Raw genomic sequence first — 13,066 nt, 5'->3', positions numbered from 1 at the left:
TTAGGGTTGCCATATTCGTCCTCCACCAAACCGGGACGCTCTGCCCCTTCCCAGCCTCGCAACCAATCAGAGAGGCTTCTGGATTTAGTTGCCTTTTAAGACTCTGTTGATATTTCTCACAAATGTATAACAAGTGATAGGTTGAGTCTCCTTTTTCCAAAATGCTTGACCAAGAAGTGTTCTGGAATTTAGATGGTTATTTTTATTATTTTGGAATACCTACAAGTGCCTATATGTAGCTAAGGAGATATGAGTCAGCATGGAGTAATACTTATAGCACTGGACTATGATTCTAGAGACCAGGTTTCAGTTGTTAGTTTGGGCAAGGAAACCCTGGGCGACCTTGTGAAGACACATTCTCTCAGCCTCAGAGGATGCCAATGGCAAATTTAATCTGAATAAATTTTGCCAAGAATACCCCATGTCAGAAACAACTTGGTTGCACACAACACACTCACACACACTCACACACACAAACACCAAATGAAATATCTTGGAGATGGGACCCAAATCAAAACTCAAAATTCATTTCAGTTTCATATACATCTCATGCCTAAAGCCTGAAGGTAATTCTATAGAATATTTTTAAATAGTTTTATTCATGAAGCAAAATATGTAGACATATAATTTTCAGAAAGAAAGGTGTTGTTCTCTTAGCAGTAGATGGGAAAAATTTGGGTTTTTTGAGAGTATTTCTGATTTCAAAATTCCGATTCCAAAATAATGGGGACCCAAAAAGTATAGATCAGATTGGATGCACATGCAGTATCCCAAAGGTTCGTCTCATGAGGTCTCAGTGCAGGACTCTTTGGCCTGTGCTGCTCAGTATTTCTGCAGTACTTATTGCAAACCTAAAGTCCTAAATGAAAAATAGAAAATAGAAAGAAAATGCAATGTTGAAATTATGTTAGAAATACACCCCTTTGATCTCTCCTAAATACACAAGTGAAATAACACTGCCTTTTTCTTTGTGGAATAAGTATAGCTCCTCTCCAGCTCCAATCTCCCGCTTTTTGTCAAATCAGTCTGCCAGCAGTGTCCATTCCTTAGTCTTTCTTAGTACCGTCATTCAGGGGGGAAGCTGAAAATGTCTGCCCCCGCATGGTCAGGGAGCCTCCTTTGTTTGCCCTGCACCCATCTCCTGTAAAGTCTCAAGATACTTCCAGTACCAAATGAGACCGGCCCCATTCAGACTATTCAGGGGGGAAGCGTCATTCAGGGGGGAAGCTGAAAATGACTGCCAGCGCCTTTGTTTGCCCTGCACCCATCTCCTGCAAAGTCTCAAGATACTTCCAGTACCAATTGAGACTTTGGCCCCATTCAGACTCTACATTTGCGCTGAACTGTGTGAAATTGGGAGCCCTCCGCTTGAATGTCTCTGGAAGCAAGTGCTGACTATGAAATACCTTAATCGGGGTATTTAACCCCGGAACGCCATTGCAGCTCTTTACCCGGTTTAAAAGGAAGAATCCTCTGCGGTCAATCAAATTAGTTCCGCTTTCGTAAAAGGTGACGTTTCTTGCAGCCATTGGCTAAGCAGATGGGGGGGGGGGGCGTCCCCCTCCTTTTTAAAAAAAACTAGTGGGCAGTGTGGGCAGATGCTGTCAAATTTAAAAACCTCCGGTGTGTATCTTGTGTGTAGCAAAAGCAAAAGAATTCAATTACTATCATTTTGCCAAATTGAAAGGGAAACATTTTTAAAATTGGCATTGTAGCATTCACATTTTAAACAAATAATTCCAGGATGAAGAAGAAATGAGATGGAAATGTAGTGCAGGCATTCTAATTGTAGCATCCACACATCACACAAATAATAATAATATTAATAATAATAAAGGCCCTTAGGTTCCAGGAGCAAGAGGAAATGAATGGGAAATGTAGCAATTCTAATTGTAGCATCCACTAATAATAATAATAATAATAATAATAATGGCTCTTAAGTTCCAAGAGCAAGAGGAAATGAAAGTAGCACAAGCACACACACACATTCTATGTCACCCAAAAAATCATGCACATAGACTGTCAAAAATAAAAAATATAAAGAGGGAGAGGCTCTTTCTTCTTGACTCGGCAGCCCAATTTGCCTTGGCAGTCCTCCTCCTCCTCCTTCCTTCTGACCCTCCCTGAAGCAAAAACCATGTGCATAGGCTGCCAAAAATAATTTCAATTTTTTTTTTAAAAAGGAAGGCTGCCTGGTGGGAGAGGGAGGCTTGCTCAGTCCTGTGGCCTCCCTCTGACCTAGCCTGAATTGACCCTTCCTCCTGCCTCTTCCTTCTCCTCCTCCTGCTCCATTATAGATTGAACTCCATGGCCCCCTTCATTCCCTCAGCTCCTTCCTCCTCCTCCTCCTCCTCCTCCTCCTCCTCCTCCTCTATCACTTTCTCCAGTTCCTCCCTGCCCTCCCTCTAATTGTCTTTTGCAGTTCTCATTAGTCACCTCAATTCCTCTTTTTTGCAGCCTGTCACCTTTGTCTCCTGTCACCCTGATTCCCCTTTTTTTGGCAGAGCAAAGGCTTAACTCTTGACAAAGTAGTGACAAAGCTTGAGGGACTAAGACATTTTATGCATGAAACGCGCCATAACATAGTAGATGTTCAAAATCAGATGAATATGGAATTTCAGTAAAGAGAAGAGTCAAGTTCAAGAAGGGAATGTCAGGGGAGCAAGCAATTCTGGACTTAACTCTGCAGGAAGAAAATCAGAGGGCAATGCTTGAATGCATCAATGACTTTCATTCTAAACTCCTGAGGCATCAAGGAAATAGCAGCCAAGTTTGAGTGTGTTCAAATTAAATTTCCTATTTGCCATATTGAAGAAGAGTTAAAGACCAAAATTGATCTTTTTCTCAGAGAGTGAGCTTTCAATGGAAATAGTAAGGCTGAGAAGGTACCTGCAAGCAGCAGAGATTAATTGGAAGCAGTCAAAGATTGGGTGATATTACATATTCAGCTATGAAATTCATAGCTGAGTGGAAATTCTTAAAATCTCTTCCAGGGCTTCACTAAGTTAAAATTATTCCACTAAGAGGAGGAAAACAAAGAAGAGGACGAAAAGGGAGAGGAAAGGGAAAAAGAGGATCAAGAGGGTCAAAAAGGCCTAGAGGAAAGCATAACAAAGTAAAACAAAACATAAAATGCAGAAAATTAAAATATTATCCTGGAATGTGAGGGGAATGAATTCCCTTCAGAAACGCAAAAAAGTCTTTCATTATTTAGTCAAACAAAGATTTGATGTTATTAGTTTACAAGAAACTCATATTAACAAGAAAGATATTCGTTTGTTAGACTGGGAAATGAATTCATAGCAGCAAGCACTCAAAGGAAAAAAGGAGTGGTCATTTATGTTAATAATAGATTCAAAGCTAAAACCATTTTTTCAGACAATGATGGAAGATATATTGGCATTGAAGTTGATATTTTAGAAGGGAAACAACTTGTAGTGGGAATATACGCCCCATACGTAGAAAGCCAGCCTGCCTGGTCTCCTCCTCCGTCATGCCTCCCCTTGCAACCGGACTCTTGCTGAGAGCTGCGCTGCTGCCGGGCGGTTCTTCCTGGGTGGTTGGAGGTGCGCATCTGCGCACCGGCCCAGGGAGGCCGCCCACGAACTGAATTTTGGACTCTCTACCTCCTCAGCATCTCGGCGGCGGCCCTGGTGAGCTGAATTTGGGACACCTGGGGGGAAGGCAGAGAGAGGGGCGTGTCGGGGCAGCGGCATGTACAAAGCCAGCCTGCCTGGTCTCCTTCTCCGTCATGCCTCCCCTTGCCACCGGACTCTTGCTGAGAGCTGCGTTGCTGCTGGGCAGTTCTTCCCGGGTTGTCGGAGGTGCGCATCTGCGCACCGGCCCGGGGAGGCCGCCCACGGACTGAATTTTGGACTCTCGCAGCTCCGCAACTGCGCAGCTGCGCCTCTTTGCAGCAGTGTAAGAGCAAGAGGATCGTGTCCATGCCAGCGCTCAGACAGAGAATGACTGCAGTGCCATATCTCTGTCCTTATTGCTGTTCGGCAGGGGAGGGGGAGGATATGGATGTGGGGAATGCTTCGGCTGGGGAGGTAGAGGGTAATTCTTGCATGAGCGGAGCTCCTATTGAGGTGGTGTGGGGCAGGGGGAGGTATGGCAGTAGGAGTGTGGACTTGTGTTACAGAGGAAGGTGAGATCGATGCCTAATATCTATCTCTCCTTCCTGTCCCCCTCCTAACCAAAAGGACCTGAGGGCCATTCCAACCGTGCCACAAACCCTGTCTTTGCTCCTGTGCAATGCCAGGTCCATTAACAACAAGACCCACATTGTCCATGATCTGCTTGCAGATAGTAATTGTGACCAGGCTTGCATTACTGAAACCTGGCTTGGGCCTGAGGGGGATGCTGTGTGGGCTCAGGCCCTCCCGGCCGGGTTTACAGTGAAGGACCAGTCCAGGTTAGGTGGGCGGGGGGGTGTTGCCTTGGTACATAAGAACACCTTGTCTCTCACCAGGAACCATATCTGTCAAATTTCCTTCATTGAGTGTATTTACTTGACCCTGAAGGCCAGGGACAGTCTAGGGATTTTGTTGGTGTATCGGCCACCCCATGCGCTAACAGACTCCCTTAACGAGCTGACACAGTTGGTCTCGGAGCTGATGCTGGAAACACCCAGGCTACTTGTCCTGGGTGACTTCAACATCCCCTTCGCGGCCAACTATATTCCACCTGGTGCGGCTCGGGAATTCATGGATACCATGGCGGCCATGGGCCTGTCCCAATTGGTCTCGGGTCCAATGCATTTTGCAGGTAATACACTCAATCTGGTCTTTTGTACGGATACGGAAAATCCGTGGGCGGAAATATCTAATATTTCCGCCCTGTCATGGACGGATCATTTCCTGGTGGTGGCAAAAATCAAGGCTTCTACCCAGATCCCCCCCGGGGGTGGTGGACCTATTAGAATGGTCCACCCTCAAAGGCTGATGGAACCCAAAAGGTTCCAGGAAGCCTTAGAGGGGCACATGGTTGGAAATGACGGTGACTCAGTTGATGCCCTGACTGATATCTGGGATACCGGTCTTTCTAGGGCTATACACAGTATCGCTCCCAAGCGCCCTCTCAGGCCTGCTTCCAAACGAAAGCCCTGGTATACGGAAGATCTCCGGACTAGGCACAAGGGTAGCCCAATGTAAAGCACATTGCAGAAATCGAGTTGTGAAGTTACCAGTGAATGTACTATACTTTCTAGGTCCCTTACTTCTAGGAAAGGGTGCAGCTGGCATATCAGCCGAAGCTGATAACAGGCACTATGTTCCATTTACCTGACTTGTCACCTGGAGCGACAGATCAAGAAGCACCCTCATTATCTTCAGATTTATCTTTCTCTTTTTTTTTTTTAGCTCTCCGTACAAAAGAAAAAAAGCCCAATATATTCCTTTCACCATATTTCTCCCCAGTGGGAAGTAGCAAATAACACTCTAATGGAACCAATATATCTGATATAAAATAATAAAATGTTTGTTTGTATCCCGCTTTTCCTTTGCAGATCAAAGCGGATTACAGCAAGTGCAAGAATGTGCAAATTTTACAAACAGCATACGTAAAAACCCAGCAATACAATAAAACAGATTAAAAACAGATAAAACATTACAAAATTAACAACACAACAGTGGCTAGCATAAAGTGCAGGAGCAACAATATATCGGGGAGAGAGCAGATGTTACATTGTCTAGGGGAAAGCCTGTTGAAAGAGGAAGGTTTTTAACCTCTTCCTAAACAAGTCAAGGGAGGCGACCGAGCGGAGCTCACCAGGAATGGAGTTCCAGACCTGCGGGGCCGAGCTGGAAAATGCCCTTTGTGCAGTCATAGAGTATTTCATAGGTGGAACTCTCAACAAATGCTTCCCGGCCGACCTGAGAGTGCGGGGCGGATTATATGGGGAGAGGCAGTCCTCCAAGTACCCTGGGCCCAAGCCATTTAGGGCTTTATAGGTAATAACCAACACCTTGTATTGGGCCCAGAAGCGAATGGGCAGCCAGTGAAGATCTTGTAGAACAGGTGTTATATGGCCGCTCCTGGAAGATCCAGTGACCAACCTCGCTGCCATGTTCTGCACTAATTGAAGCTTCCGGGTTTGGTACAAGGGTTGCCCCATGTAGAGCGCGTTACAGAAATCCAACCGAGAGGTTACCAGAGCATGTACCACCGTTTCAAGGTCCCCCCGGCCCAGGTAGGGTCTCAGCTGGCGTATCAGCCGAAGCTGATAACAAGTGCTCCTGACTGTCGCATCCACCTGAGATGTAAGGTGAAGCGACGAGTCCAGAAGCACCCCCAGACTGCAAACTGAGTCCTTCAGGGGAAGCGTGACCCCATTCAGGACAGGTGGACAAATTTCCATTCCTGGGCCCGGGAAACCTATCACGAGTACTTCCATTTTCTCTGGACTCAAGCTGAGTCTGTTTTCCCTCATCCAGCCCATTACTGACTCGAGACAGGCATCAAGAGGAGAGATGCCATATAGTCAAAGGGATTTGTTAGCTATGAATGGTTTTGCTAGTTAAAAATGTGTCAGACACCTCAGTTTGTATCACTTTGAGTTGAAGATGTAAATGATCTTCCTCACTACATTTTGAATATCACTGGTAGGCTGCAGCCAAGCCTAAATACAGATAGGATGTCTTACTTCGTGTACATCCTACTCAGAGTAGGATGTATTTGATTATATATCTTTGTCCATTTGCTTTATGTTATATTATATTTTTAACAGAAAGTGTGATGATGATGATGATGATGATGATGATGATGATGATGATGACGACAATTTCTTAGAATAAAATGAAACAAATCGGTTTATTTTTATGGAGGAATATGGACATACATATATTGAAAACCCAGCAGTGCAATAACTTATTTTTACTATTATTATTTTGATCACCATTCTTATGAAAATGGAGACAGATGGTTCAGGTAGCATTTTATACATTTAAGCTATGACAGATCCTGTGAAGCCTAAACTAACCCAATTTCTCATTTCTGATGACAGAACATTTCTCATGACAGAACAATTGAACAACTTTATGATCCACAACATGTCTTCTCTCTGTTAAAGAAAAGGGGGAAAGAAAAAAATATATATATTTACAGCAGCAAATTTTGTGAAGTAAAATGCAGCATTCTAGTTTGCTAAATCAGAATTTGAATTATTTTGAACTGAGTTCATTATTATTATTAGTAGTAGTAGTATTGAAGAAATGGGTTTTCTCAGAAATAAACACAAAAATTCAGAATCTGAGTGATGAAAACTTCCCTGGCTAAATGACACGTTGACATACTTCATCTTATTTGAATACATGCAATGCATCTACATGTATGGGTCTAGCATATTTTCTTCCCCATTTTTTACAAGGAGGAAAGGAAATTGGGCTCGAGGTCATATAAAAGGTTGAAATAAATGTCTGCAACATGAATAAGTCAAAGGAAAATAATAATGTTGGAATGAACAGAGTGCTTTCTATGTAATATGTAAGAGAACAGGAAATCTCATTGAGGAGGACATCCTCTACTTGGAGAAGAACAGATGAAACATGCTCTACTTCACATCTGATGAAAATTATAGACTTCTACTATAGAAGGGGCTGCAAGGACCCTCTAATCCAGCCTGCTGCTAATATGGAATGCACACATAAAACATTCCTGAGAAATGGCCACCCAAACTCTGCCTGAAAATGACTTCCTGAAGTAGTTTCTTGTCCAACAACTCCTACAGGAAAGGCACATTGGCAAAGAGTACTGGCTCATGACCCAAAATGAACATGCCTCCTGTTTTGTTTTTATTCTTTGCTTATAATAAACACAAACAAACAAATTTAAAATAGTTTCATGGAGAATGTTTCTTACCATTTACAGCATCGATAAAAAAAGTTGCAGTTCCCAATGCTCATAGTCTCAAGAGGGCAAAGACCCCTGTAGCAGCTGCCGTGTTTCCTCCTACATTGGCTGAAGCCACTCTGAAGTTGAAAGTCTCCTTCACAAAGAAAAAGTCCAGGTTACAGTACTGAAAAGGGTACAGAGAAGTCAAAGTGAATCAATATGAGTTAGAGATGAAATTGTATCACGTTGAACTTGGGAGAAGGGGTGTTCAGAACAGTTTGGTGAAAGTATGGCCTTTGGGCCACATACAGCACTTGACATGCCAAAGCCACCCAAAATGCCCCTCAAATCCCTCAGTTCCTCTTTTTTTGTAAAAAAAAAATGCATCATGCACCAATTTAAAACTGAAGATGCATTGCTTTTACATTTGATTCCCAAGTAGACTACACATAAGTTTGCTTTATTTCTCTCTATTGCAAGTAAATCCTCAAAAACTGGAGTTTTGAAGGACTCATCATGATTTGGGATTTTCAGACATGCACATTAGCGCCGAAACGGCCCATGTGCAAAACGGTCTATCACAATGTAATAACAGTACATTCATGGATGGATGCAGAATGCAATAACTTTTCTTTTTCATTTTTATGTCATCATTACAACCCTATTGTGCAAATCTGTGAAAATATAGGTGGTTATAGCACTATTATTCTGTTATCTTCCAAAAGAGTGATTGTTGTGGAAATGAATTTGGTATGATAATCTTTTTAGATTGAAAAAAGGAACCATCCCCTGGTGAAAGTCTAGTGTGTCATATAAAGTCTAAGGCTTTCATGGCCAGCATCCATAGTTTTTTGTGGGTTTTCGGGCTGTGTGGCCATGTTTCAGAAAAGTTTCTTCCTGACGTTTCTCCAGCATCTGTGGCCGCATTCAGACTGGCATAAAAGACCTGGAAGGAACTGGGCTGATTCGGATGCCCCTCCCCCGAATCGCTCCGTTAGCAAGTGCCCACTACAAATTGGAAATCAAATGCATTCTGTGTCTGCTGGCGAGGTGGCCACTGTCAATCAGGCGATCGTCATGGTGACGTTTTGCAGGGCATCGGAAAGTGTCCTCCCCCTCCTCCCTTTTTTTAAAGAGCCAGGCACAGGGTCAATTTTTTATAAACCTGTGGGCATTTGGGTCAGATCTGCGCCAGTCCCAGGCAAAGGATGGAATTGTCATGCTTTTTTTTAATGCTTTTAAAAGCAACATTTGTAGCTTTCCCTTTGCTTCCCTTGCTGTATCTGCTCAAGAAGACAAATCATGCGCATATTTGCTCAAAAAAAATTGTTAAAAAATGTAACATTGATTGTAAGTGAGGTCTTTTGCAACATTTGTAGCTTCCCCCTCTGCTGTAAGCGAGGAGATGCAAGCCTGGCTCTGTCTGCCTCTGGAATACAAACAATGCGCATATTTGCTCAAAAAAATGTTTAAAAATGTAACATTGATTGTTTGCAACATTTGTAGCTTCCCCCTCTGCTGTAAGCAAGGAGATCCAAGCATATAAACTGCAAGCCTGGCTCTGTCTGCCTCTGGAACACAAACAATGCACATATTTGCTAAAAAAAATTGTTTTCATTTGAAAAGTGGGGTTGCCTGATGTGAGCTCCGTTCGTGACCTGAACTTTTTCCTCTTGCAAAGGAAGGAATGCCCAGAGACAGAGGGCTGTGGGCAGGGGATGCAGGGAAAAGAGGCTCCTTCGGTAAAGAATGCCTTCCCTTGCTCCCTTTTTCCCAGGGCTCTTTCCTCTTCCCCCTCCCCTCCGATGAGGGGAGGAAATGCCTTGCCCTTTGCCCACCCTCTGACCTAAATCCCTCCCTCAATTTGCCTCGATCATGATCGGTGCCAAGTTCTCATTCCCAGAACCCAGGGTTTTCCAAAAGAAATGGTATTTGCGCCGATTTCAAAAACACCGCGCTAGGGGCCATTTACCACGGAACGGGTGTGCAAGCCTCGGATTCGCTTGTGTGAGATTCAGGGTGAGTATGAACTTCACGTGCAAGAATCGCGTTGAAAACTGGGTTTTTCGTAGTCTGAATGGCCCCTGTGACTGGCATCTTCAGAGAATGCTTTGTATATATACACCCAATCTTTTCCAGGCAAATCATTCTCTGAAGATGCCAGCCACAGATGCTGGTGAAACGTCAGGAAGAAACTTTTCTGGAACATGGCCACACAGCCTGAAAAACCCACAAAAAAACTAGTGTGTAATATGTCCTGAAAACACTGACCCCGTCCCCTCCACTCTCCCATCCATCCAACCTTTAGGATGAGCACAAACAGTTACGCCTGCTGGAATTTTGTACATTTTTTGACATTATTTGCCTTTGCTTCATCCTTTAGATGCTCTCTTACATGCCCTAAATTTTACCCTCAACTTATCCACAGGTCATATCAAAATCTATAATTTTGGCCCCCAGACTTGTTCTCGACTTATAAGAGAGGTCAATTTATAGTTGAGTGTATACAATATTTTAAAATATTCTTTCCATTATCACCACCAGGCAGAACTTGGAGGGCAGGGAGGCAGAGTTGCTATGGTCCATCGGAGAGATCTTGTAGCACCTTTGTGACTAAATGAAAGAAAGAAATTGGCAGCATGAGCTTTCATAGACTAAAGTCTACTTCCTCAGAGATTATTTTTAAAACAGAAATGCATCTGAGTAAATAGACTGAAGTCTATGAAAGCTCATGCTGCCTATTTCTTTCTTTCAGTTAGTCTCAAAGGTGCTACAAGATCACTCTACAACTAAAATATTTATATCTTACATTATACGTGAGAACGTTTGGGTGCAATAAAATCAACCAAAGACAATAAATACTAATAGAAATACTTTTGAAAAGCCAAAAATATATCAAATCATTTATCACTCAAAACCAAAGAATTTAAAATTAAAGCAAGTTAAAATAATACTGGCCATAGCACATTTGCTAAGTGGATAAAATCAACTATGCCCCAAAAACATTACTTTAAAAAAGTCATGATTGATGCCAGTATGACACCAGTGCTGATGCCAACTGGGCCTGTGAGGATGGATATTCCATAACCAAGATGCCACAACAGAGAAGAACTTCTCCCATGCCCTGCCAAAATGTACAGTGTGCCCGTGTTCTTAGCTGAAAGCCACGCGGGGAGGAAGGGGCAGCACATCCCATAGGGACTAATGCTGCGTGCACGAGCCCAATTCATTTAAATGGGGCTCCAGCATATGCATAATTTGCTTTATGAGGGGGAGTCTGGAACGGATCCCCCACGTAAAGCAGGAGTGCACTGTATTGTCCACAATGGTGAGACACAGAAGATGTGATAAACAATTACTGTGGAATTATCAAGAGGAAAATAACATCTCTAACTGTAAGAGGTCCTGCTAGAAATTTTCAGTGTTACACTACTATCTTGGCATGGGCAAGCTCACTGAGTCATACACCAGAATTGATACTAGCATTTTTTTTCTTATGATGACTAAGATGATAGTGCCTGTAATGATGTGCAGTGTTTCTTAATTTCCATTAAACTGCACTATCTGTAATTATGGTGATGGCAACTTTTTTATTATTTCTCCTGATTCTGCCACCTCTATTTCTCCTGGTTTAAAGCAATCACAAAATTTTGAATTTTAAGTAGGACAAAAGTATACACCTCTGTCCCTGGAGAAAATTAACAAGCTTAAAATGTTTCTCATATTTCATAATTACCTTGGTCCTCCACAGTTTCAGCAACTGCAACTAGAACAGGATTGTCTTGTAGCTGAAGCTTAGCCAAAGCTTCCACAATCTCTCCTTGTGGCTTCTCCTGATCCAGCCCTGAATCATCAGCTTGGCCCCTGCAAAAGAACACAACTGCAAAAAGAAGGCAGAGGAATCTCATGGTTGTAAGATTTGTTGTTGCTATAAAGAGTCACAACGATAACTTTAGCAACTGCAGCAATGTCTTTCAGGAAGATCTCAGTGCTTCTATGTATATTTAGTGATCAGTTTGTAGTGAAACCAAGATGGTCTTCTCATAGACAATGTCCCATTGGCTTTGAATCTATATCCTTGATAAGAGCACAGACGTATTACAGCATCAAAGATTATTTTATTCTTTCTGTCTTTGATCTTGCCTACAATTTTCATATACTTTCATCAGCATTGCCACCTCTCTATTTATCCTGGTGCTGTTGTCAAATCATCAATTGCTTTCCATCTGCTGGGATGTTTATCTCCACATGGGACAGCTGGCACATTCCAAATACAATCTACTAATCTTTATTTATCTGGAGGTTTTAAAACAGCTGCGGGAAGTGTACAATGAAAGAATGGAAATTTGGGGGACTTTACACTGTGCTTTTGTGAGATTCTCCTGCAATTTCCTGTTTATTATTATTATTATACTATGTCTTGGATTCACGGTGGCTTACAAATTAAAATAATTGCAATATAATTAAAACATTTTAAAAAATCATTCAGAGGTAGCCGTGTTGGCCATTTAGCAAATTTCAAACAAAAATTCACCAAACAGTGATGCCTTTATTGACCAACTGAAATGTACAATATACTTGTTGCAAGCTTTCAAAGCTCTACCGGCTTCTTCATCAGGCCAGAGGTTACATACCAAACAGGAGGAAAATCAGAGATGTTAGTAAGATGTCTGCATTCTGTTGTTTCTGCCCTTAGTTAAGATGGTGTGGGAGAGCATCTTTTGAAGGGCAGAAACAACAGAACGCAGGCATTTTACTAACATCTCTAATTTTCTCCTGTATGTAACTTTTCAGGCCTCCCTCCCTCCCTCCCTCCCTCCCTTTTTCACTTTCTTTGCCCACCAGAGCTCCCAAAGCAATGTACCATGGAACACTCTCTGCTTATTCTTCCATTCCATGTTTCAGATCAATCCTGGAATGGTCTTATGAGTGCCACTATTAAGTCAATTGAGGTTGTGGAGATTTGATCTGGGGGTGGGGGAGTAGCTCCTCACTATGAGATTTTGTCTATAGAAGTCCTTTATGGTCCTTTTAAAAAGTAATTTGGAGAAGATATATCCTTTGGGAGAGTTTTTTTTCCTAGGCTTGCCATATTCTGGTTCTTGGACTGAAGAATAAGACATCAATTGTGGCATTCATTTCCTAGGTTCTTGACTTGGTGTCAATTACATAATGAGCAGGGGATCCTTGTTCTTTGCTAATTTTGTTATCAAAGGAAGCTACAAATGATTTT

At 42.5% G+C, this 13,066-nt stretch overlaps 1 long non-coding RNA gene across 1 annotated transcript; it reads right to left on the bottom strand.

Annotated features, from left to right (window-relative positions):
- Positions 1 to 650: 650 nt before the first annotated feature.
- LOC149310389 (uncharacterized) lies at positions 651 to 12,575 on the bottom strand. Its single transcript, XR_016281643.1, has 4 exons — positions 11,570 to 12,575; positions 7,861 to 7,987; positions 6,983 to 7,063; positions 651 to 859 (listed from the first exon to the last, which is right to left on the bottom strand). It is a non-coding gene; the product is annotated as an uncharacterized LOC149310389 (long non-coding RNA).
- Positions 12,576 to 13,066: the final 491 nt, after the last annotated feature.

The sequence above is a fragment of the Sceloporus occidentalis genome, unplaced genomic scaffold, assembly GCF_023333645.1.
Source record: "Sceloporus occidentalis isolate IW3139 unplaced genomic scaffold, rSceOcc1.0.p SCAF_6, whole genome shotgun sequence".
NCBI lineage: Eukaryota > Metazoa > Chordata > Lepidosauria > Squamata > Phrynosomatidae > Sceloporus > Sceloporus occidentalis.
The sequence above is the reverse complement of the archived record's forward strand: the minus strand, read 5'-3'. Positions and strand labels throughout refer to the sequence as shown.